Source organism: Crocodylus siamensis, chromosome 4 (genome assembly GCF_052110815.1).
Source record: "Crocodylus siamensis isolate JL-2025a chromosome 4, ASM5211081v1, whole genome shotgun sequence".
Taxonomy (NCBI): domain Eukaryota; kingdom Metazoa; phylum Chordata; order Crocodylia; family Crocodylidae; genus Crocodylus; species Crocodylus siamensis.
In genome coordinates, this window is record NC_143398.1 from 67,255,138 (window position 1) to 67,273,548 (window position 18,411).

Sequence of the window (18,411 nt, forward strand, 5' to 3'; positions counted from 1 at the left end):
CGGCTCAGATCCGTGGCTAGCAGAGGTGACCCAGGTACAGACCAATGGTGGGTATGTAGAATGAGGCCTTTCCACCCAGGCGAGGCCAGGCCTCTGCTAGTGGGGCTGAGGACACGGGAGCACTTGCAACCACGGGGTGAGGGCCGGGCCCGCTGTCTGCAACCTTGACAAACAGCGGGTAAAAGGGGGCGCTCTCCCGCGCCTGGAGCCAGGTGGCCATAACACCGCCACCCCGCCGAAGGGACGGCGCCGCGACAGCCTGCGCCTGCGCACTGCGAGCCGGGGGGGGGGGGGGGGAAGAGGTCACCCCCGCCCCCCGCTCGCTTCCTGCCCCGCCCCCAGGCCGAGCCGGGACGCCAGAGCGAGGCTGGGCGTGTGGCGTCACGGCGGCGGCCCGGAGCCTCGCCCAGCAGCGGCAGCGGGTGCGCGCGGGAGCGGCGCGTCCGGCCGGAGGCCACACGGGCAGCAGCGGCGGCGGGGGTGGCGCCGGCCGGTAGGCGGGGAGCGGGGCCGGGGACGAGGGGGCCGCGATGGTAGCGGGGCAAGTGCGGGAACATGGCGGAGGCAGCCCCGGCCCCGGCCCGGCGCCGCCGCCGCCGCCGCCCAAGTTGTAGCGGAAGCGGAAAGTTGCGAGGCGGCGGGGCGGGGTCGGTCTGCGGCGCCCCGGCAGCCCACGGCCCCGCTTAGGCCGGGCGCCCCGCCGCGGGGAGGGGTCCGCAGCGCCTTCCCGGCCGCGGGGTCCTGCCCAACTTGCCGCGGGGTCTCCGCTCCCCCATGCGCTATTGTGTGCGGAGCCGCGCCGAGCGGCTCCCTGTGGAGGGTCCCTCTGTTCCCCCTCCCCCCAGTCGCCTTAGCAGCTAGGAGCTCGGGGGCAACACGTTGGAGAGTCGCCGCGGCCTGAACAGACCCCGGCTCCGGAGCCCCCGCCGCGCCCCAGCGGAATATGTCCGGGCTGTGTTTAGGGCGTTAGGCTCTGGGCCAGCCCAAAGAGGTGGCGGGCCATGAAACCTCTACCGATCTGCTGTGTATCGCCCTTTCCTGCAAGCTGTCCCTTTAAAGAAATAATGTCCGGTTCCAAAGGAAAATGCTTAGGCATTTATCACAGATATTGTCTGGTTCAAGCAGCGCTAACAATCTGGGTTGGGTTGTCTCTACTAAGTTTGCTTAGGTAAACCATAGACAATCATAAGTTGGGCTGGAACGGACGTGCAGAGGTCATCATCTAGTCTAGCCTTTCTCAGCCGGTAGGTCACAACCCAAAAGTGGGTCAGCAGAATATATGAAAGGGTCACAAATAAACTTTAAAAAACAGATGCTGCTTTAAAGGAGAAAAGTGTGGGAATCTGTGGGTTTTCCCTTACTGGCTGGCAGAGCTCCTGCCTGCAAGAGGCTGCTTGGGCCCCCCAGGGCCTACACAGCCACCTCCTGCTCGGCACACTGGGGGTGGAAGGCACTCAGTTGAGACTGGCCATTGATGTTTGCAAATGGGTCCTGGTCCAAAAAAGGATGACAATCACTAATCTAGTCCAAAATGTGATTGTACAGAACATTAGTCTTTTCTAGAGGAACTTTGCTGCGTTAAAGGTCTGGTTTCAGTTCCAACACACATCAGCTCCACTTCCAAATGTTTTGGCAGTGAGCTAGTGGAGGGGGTGCTTTCCCAAGCTTTTTTTATAATGTGGGTTCACCTAAATATTTCTATTCCAAAAAAGGATATCGGAAACTCATTTTTCAGTTATAACAAATGTCCTGTAACTGAGAGATGCCCTAATTAAGTGTGGCTAACCTACTTGATGCATCTGCTGTACAACAAATACTTAGATACAAGGCTGACACAGTTCCTTGTTATACCAGGTCATACTTTGAGGCTTCAAAGGGGTTTTTCTACCCTTTGGTAAACTCATAGTAATGGTTTCCTTAATTGTGCAACGGGTTCATGTCTGACTTATGCCTTTGTTAAATGGAACCTGTGGAAGAAGTTAATTCAGGGTGCTTTTAAGTGCTTTTATCTGCTTTGTTCAGGATTCTAGTTCCTTATTTCTCCTTTCACTGGGAAGAATCTACAGTATAAAATGTTTTCTTCCTTCTGGCTAGAACTGAGATTGCTAACTGATCTGTAAAATGTACTCTGGCTTCTGTTGTAACTGTTAGATAGCAAAAGCTTTGGCAGTGATATTGGCTGTGTTTGGTTAAAGCAGTTCACCTTCTCTAGGTTCCTGCCTATTGTAGGGACATGTCTTCTAACGGTGCTAGGAGATTTCTGAAAGTTACAGGATAGCCATGAGTCTTGAACTTAAGTATTCAGGCCTTTCTTGCATAATACCTCTTGCAACAAAATTGATCATGCTTAGGACTACTGGATCAGCCCTTCCCTCCATACCCTACTCCTAGTAAAGACTAACTCAGCAATAATTTTTATCCTGTTACTTACAGGCTAGAACTATGCTATCTGTTTGCTATTGTTAAGTTGGAAAAAGTTAATTTCTGTCTTCAAGAATAAACCTGGAGTTTGCTTAGCGGTTTTCCTGGTCCCCCACTATTTTACATAGTTAGTCAGTCAGTCTCCCTCCCTCCCCTGTGTTAAAAAGGCCTCTGTAAAAGAAACTGTGAAACTGACTTGCAAATATACAAACTGAAGGAATAAAAGAGAAGAAAGTTATTTCCTTTTATGTGCCCTGGTTTTATATAGTGTTTGGTTCAGATGACAGGTCAGTATGGGACGACAGAGTATGTTGGATTGAACTGTGCTGTCTTTTTAGAACTCCACTGTCAGACAGTCCATCAAGACTAATGTAGGTGTGAGCCTCACCAATCTCTTGTTTCATGCTGTGTGAGCTTTATGTGGTAAGAGAAGCTCAACCAAAAAGAAATAGGGTCATTCTAGAGCAGTAGCTGCACAGGTATGAATCTGAGAGAGAAGGAAAGTAGAACCTTTTCAGAGGATTGAGAAGGAAGAAGAATGTGCTGGAGTGTACTTAGCTTAGTTAACATCTAGCAGTTCATAAGGTTGACTAGGAATCTAAATAAAATCTCTCTCCTGTCATGACATTGTGGATCTAAAGGATACTCTGTTGAAAACCCCCAGTTTGCTTCTTGCAAAAACTAAAATTCCTCAGACTGTCACATATCTCAGTGGAAATTTACCTGTCCTTTTTAACTTAGAATAGATTTAGTAGTTCCTTTATTATGATAGCATTAGGTACATTTGGTGTACAGTTGCATAGCTATTGCATGCATTTGGCGTTGGGACCAATGTGCTTTGTGATCTCTGAGTTCCTGTTGAGTTAGGGCAGATACTGTCCAGCCAGATGCACCAGAGCCAAAGGCGGAGAGATTTTACACAATTTTCTTTCTGTTCTACAATGTTGAAGTGTTATCTGAAATAACTTTCAAGTGCATGTGACTCCTCTGGTCAGGTGTGCCTGAGTCAGGGCCTCAAAGACTCTCTAGAGTTTTTCTACCTATTTCTCTCTTTCTTTAAGTTAGGTGAAATACCTTAAATGCTGTTCCAAGGAGAAAGTTGTTCAGCCTTTTCTGTGCCAGTTACTAATACCATTTAAAGAGCACTGACTGAAACATCCAGTGTTTATGTTCTTAAAGAGCCTTTTGAGTCTTTTCTTTTTTTTGTTTTCTCCTTGTGCTTATATGGAAACTGGCTGGTATCATTACAGTGGAATGGCTATTCTCTTGTAGCTATACCAGTTTATTGCCATGTGTTAGACCAGCACTTGGCAAGAGCTTCATGGTTGAAGCTATCTAGCGAAGATCAACATCCCTATTGAATATATTATAGTAAAAGGCCCTTTTCCAAGATGAAATTAAATCAGTTTTTTACTGAGCTGCTCGTGCTGCGGATGGGTTGGGTTGGGAGCCCTTTTATGGGACACAAAATTAATTTGTAGCTCATCTCTGTTATTCAAAAGCTGTTTTTGTTTACTAGTCTTGCCTTCTACTTTGACTCTCTAATTCTTCTTACTCACCAGCTACACCCTCAGCAGGTTACTCTTTGGATTGAGTGGGGAGGGGAACCGCATTCTGCAGTATCCCTCAATCTTAATTTTGGATCCATAACTAAACATCTGTATTGGAGTTGACTCTAGTTGAAGTGACTTCTAATATGTAGGCAGGGAGAAAAAACTGCCCAGCTGAGCAGGTACATAGGGAGAAAGACCAGAGAACAGATTAGGATAGCCTAGCTCAGGGGTTCCCAACCTTTTTATGCTGAGGACTGGCGAACTCTAGACCAGTAGTGACTGGCATACTGCGGACAGACAGCCAACCCTTTTTTATACTCAGTATACCCTTCCGTATAAAAAAGGGTTGGCTGCCGGTCTGCAGGATGCTCATCACTTCCAGTCTGTAGTTTTCTGGTCCTTGGTATGCTGGTCACTTCTGGTCCATGGCAGCCAACCCTTCTGCGGACCAGTAGCTAACCCTTCATGGCCTGGGGGTTGGCAACCCCTGGCCTAACACTTCTATTGGATTTAGGGTTTTCTTTCCTAGGAATTGTGGCTGGGAGCCTGGATTTCATGCCTTTTACATGTTCTTACATGTACTGTGAGGTTCCTGGGCCCCTTGTCCAGTTCTTCTAAACAAAGAAGGTTCTGTGACAGTGGTGTTTTACTAGTAACTTCAAAACTGAATTGATGTGTCTAAATAATCTTAGAACTACACTGAAACTTCCTTTTTCACATAAGCTGTGATAGGTTTGGAGTTGTGTTGTAGCTGTGATGGTCTGGGGAATATGCAAGAAGCAACATTTTTTTTTTCTTTTTTTGGATCAAAAGAATAGTGTTATAGATAACTCTGAAATATTTTTTTAAATTGGGCTTGTATTTTTTTTGCTTCATGGTGTATATTCACATGTGTATTAGAAATCTGTATAACCATAATTCAGGCCTTTTTCTTGTTTTGCTAGTAGACTTTTTGAGAATCTTGAAGGTATTCTAGATTTCCTGTTTTAGGAGCATTCACAAGGGTCTTGTTAAACTTGCTTTTTTTTTTTCAAAATATTTAATGGACAAATGTATGGAGGTAGGGAGAACCCAAGCTTTGAAAACTAAGTTTTATGTTCATCAGACATTGGATCAGGCCACAACCCATCTATATTTCTGCTCTAAAAAAGTGGGATGGAAAGTTAACTTTTAAGATGAAGCTGAATTCCAGTGTACTGTGTGTAAACTTGGGTTAGTTAGGCAGTTGTAGTGGGAAGTTTAGAAACAGCTAATATGTTTGGTGGTATCCATTTTATCCCTGTGCAAAATTCAACACAGTTTTTCTCTCTCTTTAAACTCACGGCTTGAAATTTCTGTTTTGCCTGTAATTAAAAGTTAACTTTATTGAGAGACGTTTAAGCAAAAATAATTCAGAGGAGTCGTGATCATAAATGTTTGAACTATTCTGAAAATAAGTAAAGTTTAAATGACCAGAAGTAGAAAGTTTCCATTCCACATTCCAGCTACCATTGAAGTGCACTTAAGTGAAACTTATTCCTGTCTTCAGGTTATGACTTTCTGAATCTCATTCTCCACACTTAAAGTACACTTCATATTGGATTTATTTGCTAAGCTTGTAACATTGCAGTTGAGAAATTGAACTGCTCTTGCATGTGTGACCAAGCTTAGCTGAGTAGTTACGCAAGCATTAGATGTGCATGTGTCTTAATACTATATCTCTGCAGATACCCTTTGCTCAATCCACGTGACCTTGTAAAAATGTGAAGGAGTTCATATGACTTGGACAGTTTGAAAGAGGTAGGCAGCAACCCTGTTCTAAGCTTTTTTTAGCTGTGAATTTCTTCATTTTCTCAGAACGGCTTCTTGTTTTGGTAAGTGGGATTTCATAGGTTTCTCTGGACCATCACAGCTACAACACACATTAGGGCTGGAAGGAACTTGCAAGATCATCAGGTCCAGCCCCATGCCTAAAGGGTAGGAAATCAGCTGGGGTCTGATGGGATGAATTCTGGTTTTGAGGTGTAGTTGAGTTATTGCCAGTTTAACAGTGTTCTTTTAAGAATGTGGTTATTAAATTGCAGTCAAACTCTCAAAAGTTAGGAAATGCCGTAATTAAGGTTGCCCTTAATTATTCAAACCTTTGGACTTATCGTAGAATTATAGGGCTGGAAGGGACCCTGAAGGATCATTGGGTCCAGCCCCCTGCATGAGCAGGAAAAACAAACTGGGGTCAGGTGACCATCCAGTCTTCTCTTGAAAACCTGTAGGGTAAATGATTGCATCATCTGTGGGGGAGCTTGTTCCATAGTTTGGACACCCTAGTTGTGAAGAAGTTTTTCCTAATGTTCAGCCTGAAACTATCTTCCAGGAGTTTGTGGCCGTTGTTTCTAGTTTTCCCCCAGGGTACCCTGGTGAACAGTTGTTCACCAAGCTCCTGATATACGCCTCCGATATAATGGTAAGATGCAGTCAGGTCCCATCTCAGCCTTATTTTCTTTAGGCTGAAGAATCAGGCTCTCCTCGTATGGCTTGTCATGAAAGTCTCTGATCACATGGATGACCCTACTCTAGTCCCTCTCGAGCTTTAGCACATCCTTGTTGAAGTGCGGTGCCCAGAACTGGACGTAGTACTCCAGCTGCAACTGCACCAATGTTGAGTAAAGCGGGAGAATCACTTCTTTGGATTTACTGGAGATGCATCGGTTGATGCACGCCAGAGTTTATTGGCCCTAGTGGCTACTGTGTCGCATTGCCGGCTCATATTCATGCTGGGGTCTATTGTTACCCCCAGATCCCTTTCATTTGTAGTGCTGGTCAGGTTAGCAATGCCTAGCCTGTAGCTGTTCTGGGGGTTCTTCCTTCCCAGATGCAGCACTTTGCATTTCTGTATGTTGAACCTCATCTGGTTCCGTTCTGCCCAACATGCCAACCAGCCTGTCTAGGTCTGCTTGTATCTGCAGCCTGTCTGCAGGTGTGTCCTCACAACTGCATGTCTTAGTGTCATCCAGGAACTTGGCCAGTGGGTTTTTTACCCCTTCATCCAGGTTGTTAGTGAAGGCTGTATATGTTTTGTGTTATCTTAGCTGCATGGAAACAAACTTTTTTTTTTTCCTTGTGGGGTGTCTTCCTTTATACTGAATAAGTAGCTATTCACTTATTTTCCTCTTGATTTACTGAATAGCTGTATGCTTTATTTATTGAGTTCTGTCTTAACTTCTTATTGGACTTTTCTGAGAGTGCGTATCATTATAGGATCTGAGTTCTTTGTAAACTAATTTACTGTACTCCATTTTCACTGTTGAGTTTATCTTTATCTGAGAGGTGAAGTGCTGAGGACAAGTAAAGAATTCACCAGGTTTAATGCCTAGATCCAGACTTCAGTGTTTAGCGTTTTTATAACTTTTACTATGTTCTAAATACAGCTTCTATTTACTTCAGTTGCATTTGAATTCTCAATACTTTTTAGGAATTACGCCTTGTATTCTCTGTTAGGTAGACAGATAATGAAGAACATTAAATGTCTATATGTGAAAAGATCAGTTGAAGTGATCAACCCAGCATTGCTTAACAACTTGGAATAGCTAGGGATAGAGTCTAATTCTGCATCATGGCATTCATTTTCCTTAACCACAAGACTATCCTTACTCTCTATCTCTATACTTGTGTTTTTTTACAGACCTTTTGGCTTCTGCAGCAGTAAGCAAGATAGGGAGCTTAAGGCCAGCAACACCATTCCTTAAAATGGTCCACTGAATGAGACTGGCGTCTGTACTATAAAAAAAAAAAAACAAATAAAACCCCAACAACTCTCATGACATCTAACTTTTGAGTGCTTGATTTTGAAGGGTATTTAGGTGTAGTTTTTACCATGCTTTGCTTTTTGTTTAGAAAAAAAGGGAAGACAAACTGAATGATCAAATTTTATAGTGTAAATACACATTTATCCTGATACGGACCATAAGAGTGGGAATCTTCAGATCCACAGCAGTCTTCTATCACTTAAACATAATAGGATAGCTGGTAGCAGTAGTGGGTTGCTATTCTTTATGTAGATGAGCCACTAGAGGGGGTGAAGAAACATGCATGGGTGTTGTCAGCAGCTAGTGATGGATTGAATTTTGAGACTTAATCCTGAGTTCAGTTCTAGGTTCAGAAGGGGAATGAGTGTTATGGTTAATGAGTTTTGCTCTTTCTTGCATATTCTTACTCATTCTCTTCTCGTCACTACTTTTGGGCAAGCCAGGCAGCCTTTTTTTTCCCCCTCCTTGATGCTGCCTGGATGTCAGCAAGAGATACAGAAAGCAGAAAGAGGCAGTGTCCCATGTGGCTCTACAGTCCTCTTGGTTGCTTGGAGGAGCAAATTCAGGTAAAGCTCCCTGCTTCCTCAGCTTTTCCTGCTTTAGTATAAATGTGCTTAGCTATTCTGGTAAGGACACAGTGTTTGCTCGGTATGTAAGAACAATGTGGGAATTAAGTATTGTTTGTGCAGGTGGCAACTTATGTGAATGATGCCAGCTTCAAACACATCCCTGAAGAAATGTAAACTGAGATTCCCCCCATAAACATGGCCTAGTTGTATGGACTTTCACATCAAAGGCACATCCTATACACCAGCAATTCTCAAACAGGGTGCTCTTGCACCCTGAGGTGCCTTAAGAAGTTTTCAGAAATGCCACTGGGTACCACACAGGGTTAACATAGGGTTAAATTGTGCAAACATGGTTCACAAGGTAAACCCAGAGATTTCAAATAAGAATCCATAGTGTTAAAAGTATACTGACCTGTTGTGGTCTTCCTTAGTACTTTGCAACAGAAAAATTGTTCTACTATTTTTTCCATAGTCAAAAAACAAGTGGAAGCTAAGAATGAGCAGGTTCTGAGGGGTGTTTTGAGTCCAAAGAGATTGAGAACCACTGCTCTACTCCAAAGTAGTCTTTCTGGTAAATTTAGGGACCTGATCTCAACAACTCATTGAAATGGTTTCAAGGAAAATTTAACCCTTTTTTTAAGAGCTTTTGTTTTAAACCCTGTAAACATTCTTGAGGAAAAAGCTGAACTGAAAAATTCAGCTTGAGGCAGAGATCCTTCTTGGAAGATGCCAGTATGAGCAGATGAAGTTTGGTAAACCTCTGAAAAACTGAAAACAGGGTCTCATACTGGAAAGTGTTAGGCCACCTTAATTGTCGGTGTTTCTACTAATACCAGATGTTTTCCAATTCAGCTGAGCTTTGAAGTTACTGGGTTTTGTTTTCTTTTTTTGGTTCTTTAATTTTTTTTTTTTAAATAAAAGAAAACAGCCTGAGTTATGCTTGTATATTTAAGAAGTCAACCGGGAAATGGCAGCAGATTGCATATTGCAGTTTTTAAAGGAAAGAAAAAAAAGTGTTGGTACCCTTCAACTTCTCTCATGTATAAAAGTCCTGATCTTTCTAATTCTCTTTTTACATTAGAAATTTTGATCCTAGCTACTTGAAAAGAAAAGTTACGATGATTTTTAATTTCATTTCAATAGTTTTGAAGAACCAGAAGGGGGAGGGGGACTTCTTAAAACTAGCTTTACAGTTCTGTCAACTATGTTTCTAAATATTATGAAGAAAGGATGACTTTAAAATGGAAGACATTGCCACTTTAGGGTAAGTGCAAGTGCTAAAATAAAAATGGAGACCTTCAATGTATCATAGTAAAACCAGGGAAGATGAGTTTGTATTACAGAACTTTTCCAAGGTGATTGGGGGGAAAACAGACCTTTCTATAAACAGTTTCTAGAGCTCTTTTTCAAGGAGGCAAAAGTACACAAGCTCATTTTTAAGATGACCTGTAATTTTGTAAAACTTGTCTACATCAGTTTGATATCTTTGTAAGCCTTTATTTCAGAACTAGTTGTATTATAAGTCTTGTAGGCCAACATTTGAGGGTGTGTTCTTTTATAATGAGGGTCTGACTGGTCTGGTAATTAAAAAACAAACAAACAAAAAAAGCTCCACCTCTCCCCCCAGAAATAGAGCGATGGCAGACTTCCCTACAAAACAGACTGAAGTAATATTACTCACTAGAACAGAGGACAGTTTTGTCAGAATGAGAACACCATAACAAATGTAGAGGACTGTTGATTCGCCGAAGCTTATAGCTGGGATAGATAATTGCTTCATACTGAAACAAGGGTGGTTGTTGTTGTTGTTGTTTTTTAAGGCTGTTATCTGTTATTGGACCAGAGTGTATAGTTGGGAGAGCTCATCCCTGAAAGCTTGTCCGCTAGGTTTCCTTCCTCAGCTCAGACCTGAGGAAGGGCACTTTGCCTAATGGCTTGTTTGCCATCTCTCCCAGCTGCAGTTTGGTCCAATACAAGATTTTATTTATTTACTTATTTATGTTTTCTCTCTCTCAAAACAGTAACTCTTCTGGTAAGTGTTAGAGCAGAGCATAAACAGAAGTCCCAGAGTAGCTGTATGACCTTTGCCAAAATAGTTTTACATGACATAACTGAATGTCATAATTTAAGAAGACAGCTTTAACTAATGATAGCAGTGAGAGGTGTTCCCTTGCTATGTTTATGGTCATAGTGGGGATAGCTATCAAATATTGCATATACAAAGGAATACTCTGAACTGCTTATAGTGGGGGTTGGCACCTTGTGGCCTACAGAGGCTTTTTCTCTGGCCCCCAAAGCTGGGGACTTTCCTCTTCAAGTCAAGAGAAGCAGTAGGGTTGGCTCCAGCTCCAGCAGTATGGACCAGGTCGGAAGCGCTCAGTGCTCTGAGGTAAGCTTTGTTTAAGCAGCCCCCTACAGTAGCAAAACATTGTCGACCCCCAACTTAGTTCTTTCCAACAAAAGTTAGGGGTTCTTGTTAAATCTGTATAACTAGGTGGAGCTGCCAGAAAAGTTACTGTACAGTAATCCAGAGTGCCAGTTTAATCTAACATTAATGTACTTGTAACAGTGGCTTTATTGGAGAGACATGTAACACAATAAGAACAAATTTGCCTAAAAGATGGAAGGGACCAGAAGTCAGGTCTTGGTGACACAAATTTTGCACTGGCTTTACAAAGCTGATTTTTAAAGTCAGTCTAGTTGATCTGATGCAAAGCCCTTATGCAGATTCACTAAAACCAGTAAATATGCACTGGTATATTGATCCATATTGGATTGGCACCGATAAAAGGAAAATTGACATTATTGGTGGTCACTTTTTTTTTGCTGGTGTAGCCGATTAGTGTCACTGATAAATGTCAGTGCATCCTATAGTCTAACTCAGGGGGACAAAATACTCATGGGCCAGTTGTGGCCTGCAGAGAGAGATTGTTATTGTTTGTTTTATTTATTTTTTGCCCAGCCCTCAGCAGGTCCCTTGGCCCTGCTGGGCGGCACTGGGGCACCCTGTCCCATGTCAACCTGCAGCTTGCCCCGGGTTGCCCACATGGTGGTGGCAGTCCCCAGCCCTGCTGGCTCACCATAAGGCAGAGTGGCACAGTGTGGGGGCAGTGGCAGCAGCAGGAGCCCCAGTGAGGGTGCTGTCTGGGGCCAGGGCATGATCTCCATGGAGACCATGCATAGCTGGATAGGGAGCTGCGTCTGGGACTGGGAGCCAGTCTCTCTGAAGACCACGTGCAACCAGGTGAGGGGGTGCGGAAGCAGCAATTGGGGCCAGGAGAGATGGGTGGCAGTGTGGCACCCCAGTCCTGTGCCAGTCCACAGCTTACTCTGGGATACCTATGTGGCAGTGGCATCCCCCAGACCTGCTGGCTTGGAATGGGGCGGAATAGAGTAGTGTGGGGGCAGTGGCAGCAGCAGGAGCCCTAATGAGAGCAGCCCCTGCCCTGCATGCTGCTCCCTGCCTGCAATCTCCGTAGAGACTGGCCTTGGCTCTGGCCCCAGCACCCTCAGTGGGGTTGCCACTGCCCCTGCACTGCTTCGTGCTGCTTTACCCCATGCTGAACTGGTGGGGCTGATGGCTACTGCCACTGTGCGGGCATACTGGAGTGAGCTGTGGGCTGGGGCAGGACGGGTATCCCCAGAACCACCTGCCTCCCCAACCCTGGCCTGGTCCTGGCCACTGCTTCCAAGTGTGTGGCGGGGCGTGGAGATACTACCAGGTCCACCCTCTCTCTCCTCTGTCTGTGGGCTGCATGCCCCAGGCCGGGGGAGGTGGGGGAAGGACTGGTGAGGGAAGGGTGAATGGAAGCGAAGTTGCCCCCACTTATCAGGCTTGGTGGTGAAATGCAGCTGTCCCCTGCCTTCCCTCCTTTGCCTCCCAAGCCACCTCCATGGGGCTCACAGCCCTCCTGTCCCCCTTGTAAGGTGCCGTGCCCCCCAATGAGGTCTGGCAGTGGTTTCAAGCTCTGCCCTGACCCCATGCTGTCACCTCCCCAAGATCCCAGCCCCTGACAGTTCTGAGAAGCTGTGGGGTGGGTGGGGATCTGCATCTGGGGCTTGAGCTTGGATTGTGAAGCAGCAACAGCATGGGGATCAGGTGGAGCAGAGCTGAGATCTGCTCTGCATGGCCCTGCCCTTGGAACCTGTATCTGCCCATCCCATTCCTGAACACCCTATCTCAGGTCCCATCCCACGTAGTGGTATTGGTGAGTTGTTGCATAGGGAGGGGTGAGGATGACTTGGCCCACAACAGCTCACCAGAACAGGATGTGTGGTCCTCGGGTCCAAATAATTGCCACCCCTGATCCAGCCAAATCAGAGATGCCTATGTTTTCATAAGAAGCAGCTTACTTCATTTAGTTGGTCTGTAAGGTGCAAATCTACCTTGCCTTTTGTTTGACTTCAGACTAACATGGCTAACTACCTCTCTCTGAAGAGTGAAAACATGATGCATTCCAAGTACTATAGGTAACTTTATATGAATAATCGTTATCACTAGTGGTCTTTAATCAATGACTGCCTTATTTAGCAGTTGGTCTGCCCTGATCACATTAAGAATTTTAGGAATCTTTGTAGAAGATATTCATATCTGGACTATTGTGTAGCTAATTCTCCAGAAGCAGTAGCAGTTATTGAAAAGAATGGATTCTTTTGTTCTAGTAAGCATATAACATCAGTCTGCTGTGATAAGTTCCGTGCTTGTGGATAGCATATCCTTTAACTGAAAAAGGAGGCAAAGCATGCAAAACTTCAAAAGGTGGCTCAGTGACTAGGTATTTTACTACTTGCCTGAACTGTTGTAAATTACTGGAAATTGAATATATATATTGGTACTTCCTCAAAACCACAGTTGATTATGAACATGTCTTTTCCAAGTTGGTGACTATAAACCATGAGGAGATGAGATCCAGCAACCCTTTGGGTTGTTAGAAAAATCCCCCAGGTGGTGCTTGGAATAGCTGTATGTTTATGCAGAGGACCTGTACCAGTTCCTTCAAGAGCCTTAGTAACACCAGGTCCATATAAACAGCTGTGAAGTCTACTTGGTACATAATGGGGCACAGAAAAGTGTCAAAATGAAAATAAGTGAGAAAAAATATTGCTGGCATTAAAGGCAGTACAGTTAGTGATGATTCTTCACGCCAGACCACCAGTTAGGAGCACTTGCTAATGATGTATGCAACGCCTGTTGATTGCATGACATAAACAAGTGCGGGTAACAAAGAACTACAGTCACAACAGGATAATAGCATCATAGTTTGTGAACTATGCGTTGTCTAATGTCAATAAAGGCCATTCACATCAAGGGAACCAAACACAAAGGCTTAGTGGCTCAGCAGGCAATCAATAATATCTCAAGCAAAACTGAACCACAATCAGCAAGCGTTAAGAAAATACCATGACTCTGTCTGAAACGTTCATGTTTCCCAACCTGCAAGTGAAATTAGTTATGCAGAAATTAGAAACACAGTGCATATGAACACCTATTTTTGCTTTTAAAGTATAGCATTCCCCAATCCAAGGAAGTAATTCAAAGGCCCAGTTACTCATGAAGCACACTAGTGGTGGCCTGTATTTCTGTTAATACAGGAGTAAGCCGCTGCATATGTTGTACCTCCAGAGAGATAAACTTCATGAAAGGACAGCAGTTCTTGGTCTCTTCCTGATGGCAAAATACAAATCATGCAACATTAATTTTCACAATTCACTGGACAGTTGAATGTTTGACTTGTAGCTAATGTATTCAAATAACCATGGTGATTGGCACAGATACTTGAAATATAACAAATATACAGCTCTTAAAAATATATGGTTTGGTGTTCAGTATTTTTTTAAAAATGCTGTTTTTTTGCCTTCCAGTTACTACCTGCAAATTTCTTTTCCACATGCCAAGCACTTTCCTAATTTCTCCAGTTGTTTATGCTCTTCATGTGTAGGGATCTTCTGACTTCACCTCAGCAAAAAGTTGACTGTTGGTCAAGCTGGTGAATGTGCATAGAGGAAGGAAAGACTAATTGGCAGAGGATGGATGGGGGGGAAGGGGATTTACAAAAATGTGATGGAGCAGGATAATCGTTAGACTAGGATTAAATTAAACAAAATGGATAATAGTATTTTTTTGTTGAGTTTGCTTAATATTTTCAAAATCTCAATAGCACTGTGCATTTATTAAGTCTGAATTTGGAATGTTTTAAGTTTTCACAGTGACACCAAACTTTCAACATGATGTTAAACTTTGAATTGAATTCATCTCTGTGTTCATTTTGTTTTTGGAGGGTTTGTGAACTTTAGTACTTTGCAGACTTAACTACAGAGCATCGATACACCTTCATTTCAGAGTTAGAAAACAAATGGACTTAAAGCCTAATTGCATTCAGCATTGCACTTGATATACTGTCTTGCATTAGGAAGTGTTTTCCCTATTTGAAGCCAATTACTATCTTAGTTTAGCTTTTATTTGTTGAATAAAATATTTCTTCTGAAGTGTAATGTTTGGCAATGAATGTCTGAAGCTCTTTTTTGCTGTGATCATATCACTTGATAACATTCTCCATCCTAACTTATGATCAGGGATCTGGGTTTTCCATTTATCATGGAAAAACGGAGAAAACCGCAGATTTAACCTTTTACCCAAGGTAAACACTGGTTTCTTATTTTATTGGAGAAACCCAAGGATTTTGAAATTTGCAACAAGCTCTCTGCAGGTTGGCAGAGTTCCAGCCTGCAAAGGGCTGGGAGAGAGTGAGAGGAGGGTGATCAGGCAAGGGGTGCCCTGTGCAGCTATAAGCATGTGGCTGCCAGGTAGCTTGGAGGGCAGTGCCAGCAAGTAAGGTGGGGGCCTCCATGGCCTGGGGCTGGAGCAGCTGCCCAGCTGGGCAGTGACTGGGGCTTGGGGCCGGCTGCAATGCATGGCTCCAGGGCCCTGGGGGGCAGCAGGATGGGGATGTGGGTGGCTTGTCTGTGGGGAGGTGGGGCCAGTTCCTCACTGCTGCATGCACTCTCAGGGCACGGGATGCAGAACTGTGAGTGGGTCACGGGCGCAGGCTGCCCAATTCAGACTCAGGCTCCTGCCCTGCTGCCTTCCCTTCAGGCCTCCAATAGCTCAGTGTGCAAGACCCTATGCTGCAGGGCACAGCATGGCCATGCAGGAAAGTTACTTACCCCTGTGAGTTTTGCACTGCCCAGGGAACACTGTGTCCCCTGCGCTTGTGGCTGCAGTGGGAGCAGCAGTGCAGCGTTGTGCACAGAGGGCATGTTGCCAGGGCAGCGTGGAGCTCACGGTGGCAAGCAGCTTTCCTGCATTGCCTTGCAGGATACAGCCATGAGAGCAGGGGACATGTGTTGCCAGGGCAGTGTGGAGTTCGCAGTGGCAAGCAGCTTTGCTGTGCGGCCGTGCTATGCTGGGTTGCACACGCTGGGCTGTGGAGTCCCTGGGGGAAGACAGCAGAGTGGGAGCCTGCAGTAGGCAGTGCATGGCCCTTGCTGTGTACACAGATTTGGGAAACACGGGTCCCTCTGCACCCTGGGAGTGTGCAGTACAGCGGGGAGCCACCCCTCACTGGCTAAGCCCCCAGCAGGCAGACAGCGGGTTGGGGCGGGAGAGGGGGAACTGGGCTCAGATTTACTGCACCAGCTGCTGTCTCCTGCCATAGGCAGGGGGCTCTGGACCTGGGTCCCTGGCTTCATTGCCCTGGCAGCTGGCAACCCAGTCCAGCAGGGTTGGGAGAGTAGGAGCTGTGGGTAGGGGGGCCAGGTGCACCAGCAGGACTGAGGGGCTCGGGGGGGAGGGGGCTCAGGGGGCTTTCATTTTAATCATGGATATTGGGGGGGGTGGTTATTGGAGAATTTGCTGCTTTTATCAGGGAATACCAGGATCCCTGCTTATGGTAAACGCTTAGTCTGAGACATTAACTCTTTACAATTTGAAGATGGCATTGAGCGGGCTGGTTTGTGTAAATGCTTTTTGTATTTTCATAAGATTGATTTGAAGGAAGTTGTTTGGTATTCAGCCAACATAAGCAATGATTTAATTTGTACCTGTTTTGATAACTTTGTGTGTTATAGATGTAGAAGTAAATTTGGCTCTTGTCAAAATAGTTGCAGCCTGGCCTGCTTAACTGTTGTAAAAGCTGCACTCTTTCCCTTTCTTGGTTAAGATGCACAGTCTTGCAGCTTCAATTTTGTTTTAGCAGCTTTGTATTTAGAAAAGAGAGCCTCATTTCCAAGATGCTTGTACTTGGTGCCATAGATAAAGAAGTTTTTGAAAATGTCAACAAATTTTGTTTTCTGTCTGTTCCTACAGTTTTCTGTATGTCTCATAGATTTAATAGACATTAGGGCTGGAAGGGACTTCGGAAGATCATAGAGTCCAACCCCCTGCCCCAGGGACAGGGAGTCAGCTGGGGTCATAGGATCCCAGCAAGATAATCATCCAAATTTCTCTTGAAGGCATTCAGTGTAGGTGCTTGAGCCACCTCTGATGGCAGGCTATTCCAGACCTTGGAGGCTCAGATAATGAAGAAATTCTTCCTTATGTCCAGCCTGAAACAGTTTTGCAGAAGTTTATAGCTGTTCTACCTTGTCATCCCATGAGGCACTCTGGTGAACAATCGTTTCCCCAGATCCTGGTGAACACCCCTGATAGATCACCCCTGAGCCTGCACTTTTCCAGGCTAAAGAGTCCCATAGCTCTCAGCCTATCGTTGTAAGGTTTGTTTTCCTGACCTGTGATCATGCACATGGCTCTCCTCTGGACTCTCAAGCTTTTCCACATCCTTTTTGAATTGAGGAGCCCAAAACTGGACGCAGTACTCCAGCTGTGGCCTCACCAAGGCCGAGTACAATGGGAGAATGACGTACTGGGATTTGCTTGAGAGGCACTTCACCAGAACATCAGAAGTTCTCGAAGGTCTGTGCCAGGGCCTGAGCTATGATGCTTGCCAGCTCCTTGAGTACCCTGGGGCCAGCTGACTTGAAAGTGTCTAGCCTCTCAAGGTGTTCCTTCATGAAGTCAGCATTGATGGAGGGCAGGGAATCTCCCTCACCCAGGCCTCCCTATACCTTAGTGGGCAGGGGCGTCCTGTGGGACTCATGAAAAACCAATGCAAAGTACCCATTTAATAGGTTGGCTTTTTCCTGGGCGTTGGTTGTCAGTTGTCACATCTGGTTTAGCAGGGGTCCAGTGTTGCCCTTGCTTTTTCTCTGGCTCCCCACATATCTAAACAAGGACTCTATTGTCCTTGATACTTGTAGCTAGCTAGTTGGAGTTCTGTTGCAGCCTTGGCTTTCGTGGTTTGCGGGTCCAGACCAGTCCAGACCAGTGCAGAATATTCCTCCTTGGAGGTGGATCCCGTTCTCCATCCTTTGTAGCCGTAGGAGGTCCACTAGGCCCTTGGAGAGCCAGGAGGGTTGCTGATTAGGTCATCCCTGGTTGCCAGTACCAGGTCGAGCAGTGCTTTACTTCTCGTTGGCCCGTAGACCTCTTGTGTCAGATGGAGGTCATCCACTCATGAGAGGAAGCTTTGTGACCACTCGGATTTAGCTGAGCGCTTTTCCCATGAGATGTCTGGGTAGCTGAAGTCTCCCATGACAACCATGGAGCTGAAGCATGCGGCCTCAGCCAATTCCCTGGTGAACTCGTGGTCAAGCTTTTGACTTTGGGTGGGAGGTTTGTAGTAGACTCCCACCGTCGTGTCCCCTGTGCCATGTTCCCCACAGATTTTAACCCAGAGGGTCTTCCAGCCATCCACTCTGGTTGCCCATATCAGCTTGCAAGGACGTGTAGCTCTCTTTGACATAGAGAGCTACGCCCCCACCCCTTTTGTCTACTCGATCTCTCCTGTACAGGGTATAGCTGTTTATACCCGTGGTCCAGTCATGGGTGGAGTCCCACTGGGTCTCCGTTATCCCTAAGACATTGTAATTATTTGTGTTAAGCAGGAGGACAAGTTCTTCCTGTTTATTTCTCAAGCTCCTACCATTTGTGTACAGGCAGGCAAGTGTCCCCTTGGTGGTCCTTGCCTTGCCCACAAATTATTCCAGGGCAGTAGTGGGTTCCCTTAAGCGCCTTGGCCTGCTGGCTTT

At 45.5% G+C, this 18,411-nt stretch overlaps 1 protein-coding gene across 2 annotated transcripts in view; it reads left to right on the plus strand.

Moving 5' to 3' along the window:
* The first annotated feature begins 333 nt into the window (after positions 1-333).
* RAP1B (RAP1B, member of RAS oncogene family) overlaps positions 334-18,411 on the plus strand; it is a 66,369-nt gene continuing 48,291 nt past the window's right edge. Inside the window, exon 1 of one of the 2 annotated variants that reach the window (XM_090042497.1) lies at positions 334-493. The gene's annotated coding sequence lies outside the window, so the exon portion shown is untranslated. The remainder of the gene's footprint in view (positions 494-18,411) is intronic. The other variant, XM_090042498.1, reaches the window with a different exon arrangement.